Raw genomic sequence first — 15,024 nt, 5'->3', positions numbered from 1 at the left:
TGAGGTGGGCATGGTTTGAATGGGCGGACCCAACCAAAATTTAGATTTGACTTGGAAATCCTTGCACAGAGGTGGACCTCTTCTATGCCTCAACAAAAATCATGGTTGGCAATGTGCTAAGAACAAAGTTTTGGGATGCCTCGTGGTTCAATGGCTCTAAGCCCAAATACATCACCCCTCTAATCCATGTGGTTTCCAAGAGAAAGATATGACGGTTGACAGGCTATAAAAATGATGAATGGGTTGCCAAGATTGACACCGCTGGGGACTTCACTTTTGCTCACATGGAACAACTTGTTTATCTTTGGATCCAACTTCAAGATTTCCATCTTACCGAGGATGTAGAGGTAACTATATCTTGGATGCTTACGGATAATGGCCAATACTCAGCGGCTTCGGCATACAAAGAACAATTCTTTGGGGCCCATCCGATATGAAAAGTGTGGCGTCGATTTTTTTTTGGTTCCACCTAAAATCAAGTTTATCGCTCTGCTAGCTCTACAAAATAGGCTTTAGATGGCGGACTGCTTGAAAAAAAGAGGGTGGCCTAATGGTGGTACTTGTCCTCTATGCAAGAGAAATGCAAAATCTATCGATCACCTCCTTGTCCATTGTGGATACACTCAAAGAATATGAGGTCTCGTCAAGAAGTGGCTCAGCCTATAATTCATCGACCGCCACCAATTGCATGCGAAGTCAGTTCATTAGTGCCGGCTTCTCATGACCGGCGCCTCCACTCCAAAACGAAAAGCCATTGCATCCATTGTCCTTCTCACTTCTAGGGAAGTGTGGAACGAAGGAAACATGTGTTTTAGAACAAGCATGTTTTGCCGAAGGTGATACTCGAAAATATTAAGAGGGAGCTAAAACATCGTGGGTGCCAAGCGTGAGAGTGATTTGATGCCGCGAAAGTGGACCGGCTTGTAAAAACTTCTTTACTATCTTGTAAAACTCTTATTTTCTGGACCCCCGACCTAACCCCCCTCCCCGTGCCGCCCCTAGGGTGACACCGGGGGCGACTCCACGCACCACCGCCAGCCCCTCGCCGCTGCTGCTCCCCACGCCGCCGTTGCCACCGGCCCTTGCCGCCATGGCGAGCCCTGCTGCCGAAGGCTGTTTGTGGGCGGAGGTCCCTAGGGAAGGCTGATATCTACGCACGCTTCTATTCCTGTAGACAGTGTTGGGCCTCCAAGAGCAGAGGTTTGTAGAACAACAGCAAGTTTCCCTTAAGTGAATCACCCAAGGTTTATCGAACTCAAGGAGGTAGAGGTCAAAGATATCCCTCTCAAGCAACCCCGCAATTACGATACAAGAAGTCTCTTGTGTCCCCAACACACCTAATACACTTGTCAGATGTATAGGTGCACTAGTTCGAGCGAAGAGATAGTGAAATACAAGTAATATGGATGAATATGAGTGGTAATAACAATCTGAAATAAATATGGCAGCAAGTAAACATGCAGTAGAACAGTAAATAAATGGTGATTCGATATTTGGAAACAAGGCCTAGGGATCATACTTTCACTAGTGGACACTCTCAACAATGATCACATAAATAAATAACTTCTCTTCACTTGTGCTACTTTACACTAGTAGAAAAAGGGGCAGTAGGCCCGGTCCATTTGGGCCTTCAGACCCGGTTCCCGAACTGGGACCAATTAGGCGGGACTAAAGGGGGTCAAAGATTAACCGGGCCTAAAGGCCTCGACACGTGGTGCGGCCAGGGAGCTCGCGGTGGAAGGCCTTTGGTCCCGGTTCGTGGTACGAACCGGGCCTAGGTTCCTCCGCCGCGGCAGAGAATTGCTATTTCTCCGCCGCGGCACGGGTTTAGGCTGTACCAGCGTTTCTCTGCCGCGGCAGAGAAACAGGGCGTTTCTCTGCCGCGGCAGAGTTTCAGCAATGCATATATATCATTCAAGAAACCACAAAAAATCGTCATGAATATATATAGACATCGTCAACAGTACACGACATCGTCAACAGTACACGTAATGCATGCATATTTACAATACAACATCTCCTCGACGGATTTCATCCCCCGTCACAATCCGCCGATAGTGCTCTCCACCTGGGGTAAGGGCCTCGGTAATAAAGAATCCCGCGATTTCCTCTTGAATTGCTTTTATTTGATCCTCCGTTATGAGAGTGTTCCGTGTGCGTGTCATCTATATTTAAAAAGGGAGATCAATATATGAATGGAACTCAATACAATAGATGGTACTAATTAAGATTAATTGTGAAATTTTGTTATCGTACACGAGTGTGGTGTATACGGGCATCCCCACCCTTGGGACAGGCCATGTCACGCATGAAGGTGCAGACGTAGTATTTACATAAGTTATTCCCTGGTTCCTGCCTCATACACTTTACGAAAAAATAGTTCGATCAAACTAATAATCAAGCATCGTATTGAAAGTAAATATCATATATAAAGTTTCACGGACATAGCTATATATATAGTACTACTTACAGGGTAATCTTCAAATGTAAGCTCCGGTTTCCATTTACCCGGAACAGTATTGATGAACCGTTTCCAAGCCCTGCCCGGCAAAAAATAATGAGTAAATTAGTAATTGATTAGTTGATGATATCTTCGAATTAGAACAGATGAAGATGCCAATACGAAATTGATTGAAACTACCTCTGGAGGATGGCAGCCATTGATGTCTACGTTCCCCCTCCTTTCCTGTAGACAGTGTTGGGCCTCCAAGAGCAGAGGTTTGTAGAACAGCAGCAAGTTTCCCTTAAGTGGATACCCAAGGTTTATCGAACTCAGGGAGGAAGAGGTCAAAGATATCCCTCTCATGCAACCCCGCAACCACAAAGCAAGAAGTCTCTTGTGTCCCCAACACACCTAATAGGTGCACTAGTTCGGCGAAGAGATAGTGAAATACAGGTGGTATAAATAAGTATGAGCAGTAGCAACGGTGCCGGAAAAGTGCTTGGCGTGTAGTTGATGGTGGTGGTATTGCGGCAGATAGTAACACGAGTAAAACAAGTAAACAAGCAGTAGTAACGCAGTAGTAGTAACGCAGCGGTAGTAACGCTAGCGAGTAGTAACGCAGCGAGTAGTAAACAAGCAGTAGTAACTCAGCAGTATTTAGGAACAAGGCCTAGGGAATAGACTTTCACTAGTGGACACTCTCAACATCGATCACATAACAGAACAGATAAATGCATACTCTACACTTTTGTTGGATGATGAACATATTGCGTAGGATTACACGAACCCTCAATGCCGGAGTTAACAAGCTCCACAATAATGCTCATGTTTAAGTAACCTTTAGTGTAAGATAGATCAACGCTACTAAACCAAGTACTAGCATAGCATGCACACTTGTCACCTTCATGCATATGTAGGAGGAATAGATCACATCAATATTATCATAGCAATAGTTAACTCCATAATCTACAAGAGATCATGATCATAGCATAAACCAAGTACTAACACGGTGCACGCATTGTCACCTTTGCACACATGCAGGAGGAATAAACTACTTTAATAACACATCACTAGAGTAGCACATAGATAGTAGTGATACAAACTCATATGAATCTCAATCATGTAAAGCAGCTCATGAGATTATTGTATTGAGGTACATGGGAGAGAGATGAACCACATAGCTACAGCGAAGCCCTCAGCCTCAGGGGTGAATTACTCCCTCCTCATCATGGGGGCAGCGATGGCGGTGATGAAGATGGCGGTGGAGATGGCAGCGGTGGCGATGGAGATGGCAGCGGTGTCGATGGAGAAGCCTTCCGGGGGCACTTCCCCGCTCCGGCAGGGTGCCGGAACAGAGTTCTGTCCCCCGAATTGGAGTTTCGCGATGGTGGCGGCGCCACAGTAACTTTTCTGGAGTTTCGTCAATTGGTGTCGAGGTTTTAGGTCACGACGACTTAAATAGGCGAAGAGTCGGAGTCGGAGGGGGCCTGGGCTGCCCAGACCATAGGGGGCGCGCCCCCCCCCTTGGGCCGCGCCGCCCACAGGTGTGGGGCCCCCCTGGCACCCCTCTGACCTTTCTTCGGTGCTCTGGAAGCTTCGCGTATTTCTAAGACTTTCGGCGTTGATTTCGTCCGATTCCGAGAATATTTCGTTACTAGGATTTCTGAAACCAAAAACAGCAGAAAACAGGAACTGGCACTTCGGCATCTTGTTAATAGGTTAGTTCCGGAAAATGCACGAATATGACATAAAGTGTGCATAAAACATGTAGATAACATCAATAATGTGGCATGGAACACAAGAAATTATCGATACGTTGGAGACGTATCGGCATCCCCAAGCTTAGTTACTGCTCGTCCCGAGCGGGTAAAACGATAACAAAGATAATTTCTGGAGTGACATGCCATCATAACCTTGATCATACTATTTGTACAGCATATGTAGTGAATGCAGTGATCAAAACAATGTATATGACATGGGTAAACAACTGAATCATAAAGCAAAGACTTTTCATGAATAGCACTTCAAGACAAGCATCAATAAGTCTTGCATAAGAGTTAACTCATAAAGCAATAATTCAAAGTAGAGACATTGAAGCAACACAATGGAAGATGAAGTTTCAGCGGTTGCTTTCAACTTATAACATGTATATCTCATGGATAATTGTCAATGCAAAGCAATATAACAAATGCAATATGCAAATATGTAAGAATCAATGCACAGTTCACACAAGTGTTTGCTTCTTGAGGTGGAGAGAAATAGGTGAACCGACTCAACATAAAAGTAAAAGAATGGTCCTTCAAAGAGGAAAGCATCGATTGCTATATTTGTGCTAGAGCTTTGATTTTGAAAACATATAGAGAGCATAAAAATAAAGTTTTGAGAGGTGTATGTTGTTGTCAACGAATGGTAGTGGGCACTCTAACCCCCTTGCCAGACAAACCTTCAAAGAGCGGCTCCCATTTTATTTTATTTTTGGATGGCACTCCTTCCAACCTTTCTTTCACAAACCATGGCTAACCGAATCCTCGGGTGCCTGCCAACAATCTCATACCATGAAGGAGTACCTTTTTATTTTAGTTTTATTATGATGACACTCCTCCCAACCTTTGCTTACACAAGCCATGGCTAACCGAATCCTTCGGGTGCCGTCCAACAATCACATACCATGGAGGAGTGTCTATTTTTAGTTTGTTAATTTGGGACCGGGAATCCCATTGCCGGCTCTTTTTGCAAAATTATTGGATAAGCGGATGAAGCCACTAGTCCATTGGTGAAAGTTGCCCAACAAGATTGAAAGATAAACACCACATACTTCCTCATGAGCTATAAAACATTGACACAAATAAGAGGTAATAAATTTTGAATTGTTTAAAGGTAGCACTCAAGCAATTTACTTTGGAATGGCGGAGAAATACCATGTAGTAGGTAGGTATGGTGGACACAAATGGCATAGTGTTGGCTCAAGTATTTTGGATGCATGAGAAGTATTCCCTCTCGATACAAGGTTTAGGCTAGCAAGGCTTGTTAGAAACAAACACAAGGATGAACCGGTGCAGCAAAACTCACATAAAAGACATATTGAAAACATTATAAGACTCTACACCGTCTTCCTTGTTGTTCAAACTCAATACTAGAAATTATCTAGACCTTAGAGAAACCAATTATGCAAACCAAATTTTAGCATTCTCTATGTATTTCTTCACTAATAGGTGCAAAGTATATGATGCAAGAGCTTAAACATGAGCACAACAATTGCCAAGTATCACATTACCCAAGACATTATAGCAATTACTACATGTATCATTTTCCAATTCCAACCATATAACAATTTAACGAAGAGGAAACTTCGCCAGGAATATTATGAGCTAAGAACACATGTGTTCATATGAACCAGCGGAGCGTGTCTCTCTCCCACACAAGCATGATGTAATCAAATTTATTCAAACACAAACAAAAACAAAAGCAAACAAACAGACGCTCCAAGAAAAAGCACATAAGATGTGGCCGAATAAAAATGTAGTTTCAAGAGAAGGAACCTGATAATTTTGTCGATGAAGAAGGGGATGCCTTGGGCATCCCCAAGCTTAGACGCTTGAGTCTTCTTGATATATGCAGGGATGAACCACCGGGGCATCCCCAAGCTTAGAGCTTTCACTCTCCTTAATCATATTGTATCATACTCCTCTCTTGATCCTTGAAAACTTCCTCCACACCAAACTCGAAACAACTCATTAGAGGGTTAGTGGACAATAAAAATTAACATGTTCAGAGGTGACACAATCATTCTTAACACTTCTGGACATTGCATAAAGCCACTGGACATTAATGGATCAAAGAAATTCATCCAACATAGCAAAAGAGGCAATGCGAAATAAAAGGCAGAATCTGTCAAAACAGAACAGTCCGTAAAGATGGATTTTATTAGGCCACCAGACTTGCTCAAATGAAAATGCTCAAATTGAATGAAAGTTACGTACATATCTGAGGATCATGCACGTAAATTGGCATAATTTTCTGAGCTTCCTGCAGGGCAGTGGGCTCAGATTCGTGACAGCAAAGAAATCTGGAACTGCGCAGTAATCCAAATCTAGTACTTACTTTTCTATCAACGGCTTTACTTGGCACAACAAAACACAAAACTAAGATAAGGAGAGGTTGCTACAGTAGTAAACAACTTCCAAGACACAAAATAAAAACAAAGTACTGTAGCAAAATAACACATGGGTTATCTCCCAAGAAGTTCTTTCTTTATAGCCATTAAGATGGGCTCAGCAGTTTTAATAATCCATTCGCGGGAAATAGTATTTGAAGCAAAAGAGAGCTTCAAGAGGCAAATTAAAAACAAATTTAAGTCTAACATGCTTCCTATGAAGAGGAATCTTGTACACAAATGAATTCATGAAGAACAAAGTGACAAGCATAAGAGGATAAAACACGAGTAACTTCAAGATTCTCAACATAAAGAGGGGAAACTTAATATTATTAAGATGCATATAACCATATTTCCCTCTCTCATAATAACTTTCAGTAGCATCATTGATGAAATCCACAATATACCCATCACTTAAAACATTCTTATCATGGTTCATATGCATAGAAGTATCATTAAATTTGGCATAAGAAGAGTTATTCTCATTAATAGTAATTGGAGCAAGATTATTATCAAGAATTTGAACATGGTAAACAAGTTGCCTATTAAGGGGATTGTTTTTGGTAATCCAATCATGACTATGACAAGTTTCATAAGGATAGTTAGAACCTATATTATAGCATTCTTTATAATAATCATTAGAGATCGGAGGCATAGTGTCATCATAAGAAATAGAATAGTTATCCTTCACAATCGGTTTATACCGTGTCCACACCATTATTGTTATTAGAAGGGGATATATCAAGAACATAATGACCAGTAGCTAAAGGATTTGAAAACACCTCTTCCCCAAGCTTAGAGCTTTCTATATCATTATGGGAGGAAGCATGGATAGTACTGATACTATGGCAATTATTATCCTCATCATTTTCAGAATTAGTTTCCCAGAGATTTGCAATATCAAAAGTAGTGTGCTCATTCGAATCATGATTGCTAACGTATGTAAAGGGCATAGGAAGATCATCATATTCAGATTCATTATCACAATAATCATTAGGAGCAACATACTTACGGTTACCTATTGTTATCTCATATACGCGGGGATATGATGTTACCTCTTTCTTTTTATTCCCCTTCTTCTTCTTCTTCTTCTTCATTCCCTTCTTCTTCTTTTTCTCTTCCTTCTCCTCGTTCCCTTCTTCAGGAAGAAGAGGCTTGAAGGGTGGCTTGTCCGCATAACCTGATTTACTTTCAGAAACAATAGAAGAAACTTGGGAGGATCCCTCCTTTTCGTTAATTAGTTGAAAACACACAGCGGTCCTATCATATTTTGGCAAGGTGTCATCTTCTAAAATATTTTGTATGTAAGTATTTGTATGGCTATTATCAATGCAATAAGAAAAACACCCATGCAGGACATCATCAATATCAAGATCACTCATATGTAACAAAGAGATTTTTCTCGACGAGTTCTTCACACCCCAAAAATAAAGTAAGTTCATCATGCTGATTAGGAGTAATTTCATCATCACAATACAAATTTGCAGCACTCATTGGGTTCAAAATATCACTCGGAGGAGCATTGAAAATTAAAATGACCCACTTCATGGCAAACTTCACAAATAAAAGGATAGAGGGCACAAACTTTTTTACCAAGATCATCTAGAGCCCTAAACCACTTTCTAGTTTTTTCATTAGCATGATGGATGCAATATTCATCTTTGATTTGATTAATTCCACAAGGTCTATGTATTCCACAAAAATTAACAGGCTTATAGGAAATAGCATTCTTAGGAGTTTGAGCATGCTTATTGCAATAATTAACAACAATTTCATTCTTCATGCAAGCCTCTTTAAAAGGTTCATGATACTTATCAAAATTATTTTTAGGCAATTCAAAATGAGAAGCAAAGGCTTTATAAAGATTTGCAGCAACTTGAGAGTCAAGACCATAAGTAGCACTCATATTTCGAAATTTATCGGTATCCATGAAAGCTTCAATGCATTCATAATCATAATTTATACCTGACTCTTTACCTTCATTGTTCTCCCATCCTTCAGCGTTGTCCTCAATCCGATCAAGGAGGTCCCACCTAGCTTCAACCTCCTTGCTTGTGAAAGATCCCTCCGAACACGCGTCCGGATAGTCCTTGTGTTGTCCTGAAAGCCTCGCATAAAAATTGTTAACAATAACATTACGGGGGAGCTCATGAATGGGACATTTGAGCATTAGTGATTTCAATCTCCCCCACGCTTGAGAAATACTCTCTCCATCACGAGGATAAAAGTTATAAATATAATTCCTATCAATATGCACTTCATGCGGAGGATAAAATTTAGAATAAAAGAGAGATGCAATTTCCTCCCAACCAAGAGAATGCCTATTCTCCAACAATTTATACCAATGCGTTGCTTTACCGGACAAACGAAACAGAGAATAGCTTCTTCCTCACTTCATCCATAGAGATACCTGCACACTTGAATAACCCACATATTTCGTGCAAAAACAGTAGAATGATCTCTAGGATGGACAGTTCCATCCCCTTTATAGTGGTTGTCCATAACACGTTCAATAATTTTCATGGGTATTTTATAAGGAATACTTTCAGCGAGTGGATTTAAAATATCGAAGCATTATTAGAGTTATCGCATATGGGAGATAAAGCATTATCGGAACAAATTTTCTCCCCTAAAGATGGGAAGCTAAAAAGACCACAAAAACTAGCTTCCCCAAGCTTAAACTTCTTCATAGCATTAGCAGTAATTGCATTCATACTAATAACATCGCTACTAGCATGCAAATAAGGTTCCATTGGTTTTTTAATTTTCGCATCAAACAATTCTAAATCAGGAAAAAGATTAAAAAGCTCACTAAATTTTTTGTTGTTTTCCATTATGCCTAACTAGTGTAAACAAGAAACAAAAAGTTGCAATTGCAGGATCTAAAGGAAATAGCTTCGAGCACACACACAACGGCGCCAGAAAAATACTTTACCTGGGACCGTAGTATGAGAGCCTTTTACCTTTCCTCCCCGGCAACGGCGCCAGAAAAATACTTTATGTCTACGTTCCCCCTCCTTTCCTGTAGACAGTGTTGGGCCTCCAAGAGCAGAGGTTTGTAGAACAGCAGCAAGTTTCCCTTAAGTGGATACCCAAGGTTTATCGAACTCGGGGAGGAAGAGGTCAAAGATATCCCTCTCATGCAACCCCGCAACCACAAAGCAAGAAGTCTCTTGTGTCCCCAACACACCTAATAGGTGCACTAGTTCGGCGAAGAGATAGTGAAATACGGGTGGTATAAATAAGTATGAGCGAGTAGCAACGGTGCCGGAAAAGTGCTTGGCGTGTAGTTGATGGTGGTGGTATTGCAGCGAGTAGTAACACGAGTAAAACAATGAAACAAGCAGTAGTAACGCAGTGAGTAGTAACGCAGCAGTAGTAACGCAGACAGTAGTAACGCAGCGAGTAGTAAACAAGCAGTAGTAACTCAGCAGTATTTAGGAACAAGGCCTAGGGAATAGACTTTCACTAGTGGACACTCTCAACATCGATCACATAACAGTAACGAGATAAATGCATACTCTACACTTTTGTTGGATGATGAACATATTGCGTAGGATTACACGAACCCTCAATGCCGGAGTTAACAAGCTCCACAATAATGCTCATGTTTAAGTAACCTTTAGTGTAAGATAGATCAACGCTACTAAACCAAGTACTAGCATAGCATGCACACTGTCACCTTCATGCATATGTAGGAGGAATAGATCACATCAATATTATCATAGCAATAGTTAACTCCATAATCTACAAGAGATCATGATCATAGCATAAACCAAGTACTAACACGGTGCACGCACTTGTCACCTTTGCACACATGCAGGAGGAATAAACTACTTTAATAACACATCACTAGAGTAGCACATAGATAGTAGTGATACAAACTCATATGAATCTCAATCATGTAAAGCAGCTCATGAGATTATTGTATTGAGGTACATGGGAGAGAGATGAACCACATAGCTACAGCGAAGCCCTCAGCCTCAGGGGTGAATTACTCCCTCCTCATCATGGGGGCAGCGATGGCGGTGATGAAGATGGCGGTGGAGATGGCAGCGGTGGCGATGGAGATGGCAGCGGTGTCGATGGAGAAGCCTTCCGGGGGCACTTCCCCGCTCCGGCGAGGTGCCGGAACGAGTTCTGTCCCCCGAATTGGAGTTTCGCGATGGTGGCGGCGCCACGGTAACTTTTCCGGAGTTTCGTCAATTGGTGTCGAGGTTTTAGGTCACGACGACTTAAATAGGCGAAGAGTCGGAGTCGGAGGGGGCCCGGGCTGCCCGGACCATAGGGGGCGCGCCCCCCTTGGGCCGCGCCGCCCACAGGTGTGGGGCCCCCCGGCACCCCTCCGACCTTTCTTCGGTGCTCCGGAAGCTTCGCGTATTTCTAAGACTTTCGGCGTTGATTTCGTCCGATTCCGAGAATATTTCGTTACTAGGATTTCTGAAACCAAAAACAGCAGAAAACGAGAACCGGCACTTCGGCATCTTGTTAATAGGTTAGTTCCGGAAAATGCACGAATATGACATAAAGTGTGCATAAAACATGTAGATAACATCAATAATGTGGCATGGAACACAAGAAATTATCGATACGTTGGAGACGTATCAGCCATGTCCGCCCATTCCGCATATTCTTTACGTTTCGAGTCCATGACTTTTACGACTCCAAGGGGAAGATCAATGATTAGGAGAATAAAGTGGAATCTGCACAAGCATAGCTCAATGATTACGAGAATAAAGTGGAAGGTGCACAAGCATAATGTATGTTATATATAACACTCACTTGAAGTTGTAGGGAAAGAATATATCCTCTTTGTCTCGCTTGCTTCTCTAAAAACATTACGATGTTGTCCTCTGTGTCCTTGGCGAAGTCTTGAACCGTAACTTCATGAACTGTGTTTGGGTCTATGAACCCCAGCGGTAGGAGCTTGCCTCTTTTGTATTCCAGACTTCTTCATTCTGCATAATTAAATGTATAGCGTACACAAAGAATATAATGAGGATAATTGTTAGTGCAAATGAATGAGCTACAAACTTAATTACACAAATAAATCACTTACGAGCGGTAGCAACCGATGACAGCTTTGTCGAGGGCGTCTTGATTGAATAATCGAAACAGTTCATCTAACTCAATGTTTATCTCGTCTTCCCCCCGCAAGTAATGCTCATCTCTAAGATACACCGTGAGGTAGCTTTCACTTCTTCGACGAGGCTTTCGGTACCATTCATGCAACCTTCGCATCCGAGTCCCTAGACGCGCGAGCTCGCCAGGTTTGACGAGATCTTTTCCGTATCTATACGTGTTTACCACTTGAGCCGTTGGATAGTAATCTTCGTACTCAACCGATGCTCCCCGAGCTCTAGCCGCCCGTTCGATCATCGATGCCGTCTCTGGATCATGATATGGCTCCACGATGAAGTGGGGTGCGGCCTGAATGTCCTGCTGTCCAAGATGGGCGACTTTTTTTGCTTCTTTGCTCGCTCTAGAGGACTGTCCAAGAGAGTGGTCATAATCAGCTCTCAGCTCAGGTCTCTTCATTCTCGTCTCGGCAAAGTGCTTCACTGTCTGCGGTCGAATAAACATCTTCTTCGGCGCAAGAAACGCCTTTTGCTCTTCGATCTGCTCATGTGGTAACAACTCCGGAGTACTGTGCCCTCATTGGAGTTGATGATCTCTTCGGAGCTGTAGGAGGTGCCGCGGACAGCTTCCTCTTTTGCTTAAGTGGAGGCGGCGGAGTCTCCTGACGAGGAGGAGGAGGCGGCGGAGTCTCCTGAGGGATACAAACATCATTCATTGTGTAGGGCTACAAGAGCACCCTCAAGCCGGAGTAAACAAGCTCCACAACTTCATAAAGGAATCACACACGATGCGCACACTGTCACCGTCACATCGTGGAGAGTAATTCCGGAGTTCATATTAAAGTAACCTCTAGAGTGCATAGTAATAGTTAACTTCATAATCTACAAGAGATTACAATCATAACCTACGCCAAGTACTACATGATGCACACACTTGTCAACATTACATCATGGAGGAGGAATAGACTACTTTAATAACATCACTAGAGTAGCACATAGATTAATAGTGATACAAAGCTCATGATCACATAAAGATCACACCATGGGAGAGAGAGATGAACCACATAGCTACCGGTAGAGCCCTCAGCCTCGGGGGAGAACTACTCCCTCCTCATCATGGGAGACAGCGATGGCGATGAAGATGGCGGTGGTGTCGATGGAGATGACTCCGGGGGCAATTCCCCATCCCGGCGGCGTGCCGGAACAGAGACTCTCGTCCCCCGAAACGGAGTTTCGCGATGGCGGTGGCGTCCCTGGAGTCTTTCTGGAGTTTTGTCAATTGTTATCGGGTTTTTAGGTCACGAGGGGTTTTATAGGCGAAGAGGCGGAGTCGGAGGGGCCAGGGGGATCCCTCCCTATAGGCTGGCGCGGCCAGCGGGCCACCCGCGCCACCATATGGTGTGGGTCCCCTGCTTCCCTTCCTCGTCTCCCCTTCGGACTTCTGGAACCTTCCGTGAAATATAAGATCGTGGGCTTTTGTTTCATCCAATTCCGAGAATATTGCCCGAACAGCCTTTCTGGAACCAAAAACAGCAGAAAACAGGAATTGGCACTTCGTCATCTTGTTAATAGGTTAGTTCCGGAAAATGCATAAAAACATTATAAAGTGTGAGCAAAACATGTAGGTATTGTCATAAAACTAGCATGGAACATCAGAAATTATAGATACGTTGGAGACGTATCAAGCATCCCCAAGCTTAGTTCCTACTCGCCCTCGAGTAGGTAAACGATAACAAGGATAATTTCTGAAGTGACATGCTACTAACATAATCTTGATCATACTATTGTAAAGCATATGAGATGAATGAAGTGATTCGAAGCAATGGTAAAGATAATGACTAAACAACTGATCATATATCAAAGACTTTTCATGAATAGTACCTTCAAGACAAGCATCAATAAGACTTACATAGGAGTTAACTCATAAAGCAATAAATTCTTAGTAGAAGGTTTTGAAGCAACACAAAGGAAGATATAAGTTTCAGAAGTTGCTTTCAACTTCAACATGTATATCTCATGGATAATTGTCAACACAGAGTAATATGATGAGTGCAAATAAGCAAGTATGTAGGAATCAATGCACACAGTTGACACAAGTGTTTGCTTCTAAGATAGAAAGAAGTAGGTAAACTGACTCAACATCAACATAAAGTAAAAGAAAGGCCCTTCGCAGAGGGAAGCATGGATTACTATTTTTGTGCTAGAGCTTTTATTTTGAAAACATAGAAACAATTTTGTCAACGGTAATAATAATTCATATGTGTTATGCATAAGACATCCTGTCAGTTGCAAGCCTCATGCATAGAATACCAATAGTGCTCGCACCTTGTCCTAATTAGCTTGGATTTCCATGGATTATCATTGCATTACATATGTTTCAACCAAGTGTCACTAAGGGGTACCTCTAGGTCGCCTATACAAAGGTCCAAGGAGATAGATCGCATTTGATTTCTCGTTTTTGATAGATCTCAACTTAAGGACATCCATACCGGGACAACATATAAAACAAATAATGGACTCCTCTTTAATGCTTAAGCATTCAACAACAGATAATATTCCCATAAGAGATTGAGGATTAATGTCCAAACTGAAACTTCCACCATGATATATGGCTTTGGTTGGCGGCCCAATGTTCTTCTCTAACAATATGCATACTCAAACCATTTGATCATGATAAATCACCCTTACTTCAGACAAGACGAACATGCATAGCAACTCACATGATATTCAACAAAAGTGTAATAGTTGATGGCGTCCCCGAAACATGGTTACCGCTCAACAAGCAACTTATAAGAAATAAGATACATAAGCTACATATTCTTTACCACAATAGTTTTTAAGGCTATTTTCCCATGAGCTATGTATTGCAAAGACAAGGAATGAAATTTTAAAGGTAGCACTCAAGTAATTTACTTTGGAATGGCAAAGAAATACCACATAGTAGGTAGGTATGGTGGACACAAATGGCATAGGTTTTGGCTCAAGGTTTTGGATGCACGAGAAGTATTCCCTCTCAGTACAAGGCTTTGGCTAGCAAGGTTGTTTGAAACAAACACAAGTATGAACCGGTACAGCAAAACTTACATAAGAACATATTGCAAGCATTATAAGACTCTACATTGTCTCCTTGTTGTTCAAACACTTCACCAGAAAATATCTAGACTTTAGAGAGACCAATCATGCAAACCAAATTTCAAAAAGCTCGATGGTAGTTCTTCATTAATAGGTGCAAAGTACATGATGCAAGAGCTTAAACATGATCTATTTGAGCACAACAATAGCCAAGTATCAAATTATTCAAGACAATATACCAATTACCACATGAAGCATTTTCTGTTTCCAACCAAATA

Source organism: Lolium rigidum, chromosome 6 (genome assembly GCF_022539505.1).
Source record: "Lolium rigidum isolate FL_2022 chromosome 6, APGP_CSIRO_Lrig_0.1, whole genome shotgun sequence".
NCBI classification, from domain to species: Eukaryota; Viridiplantae; Streptophyta; class Magnoliopsida; order Poales; family Poaceae; genus Lolium; species Lolium rigidum.
This window is presented reverse-complemented; position numbering follows the sequence as displayed.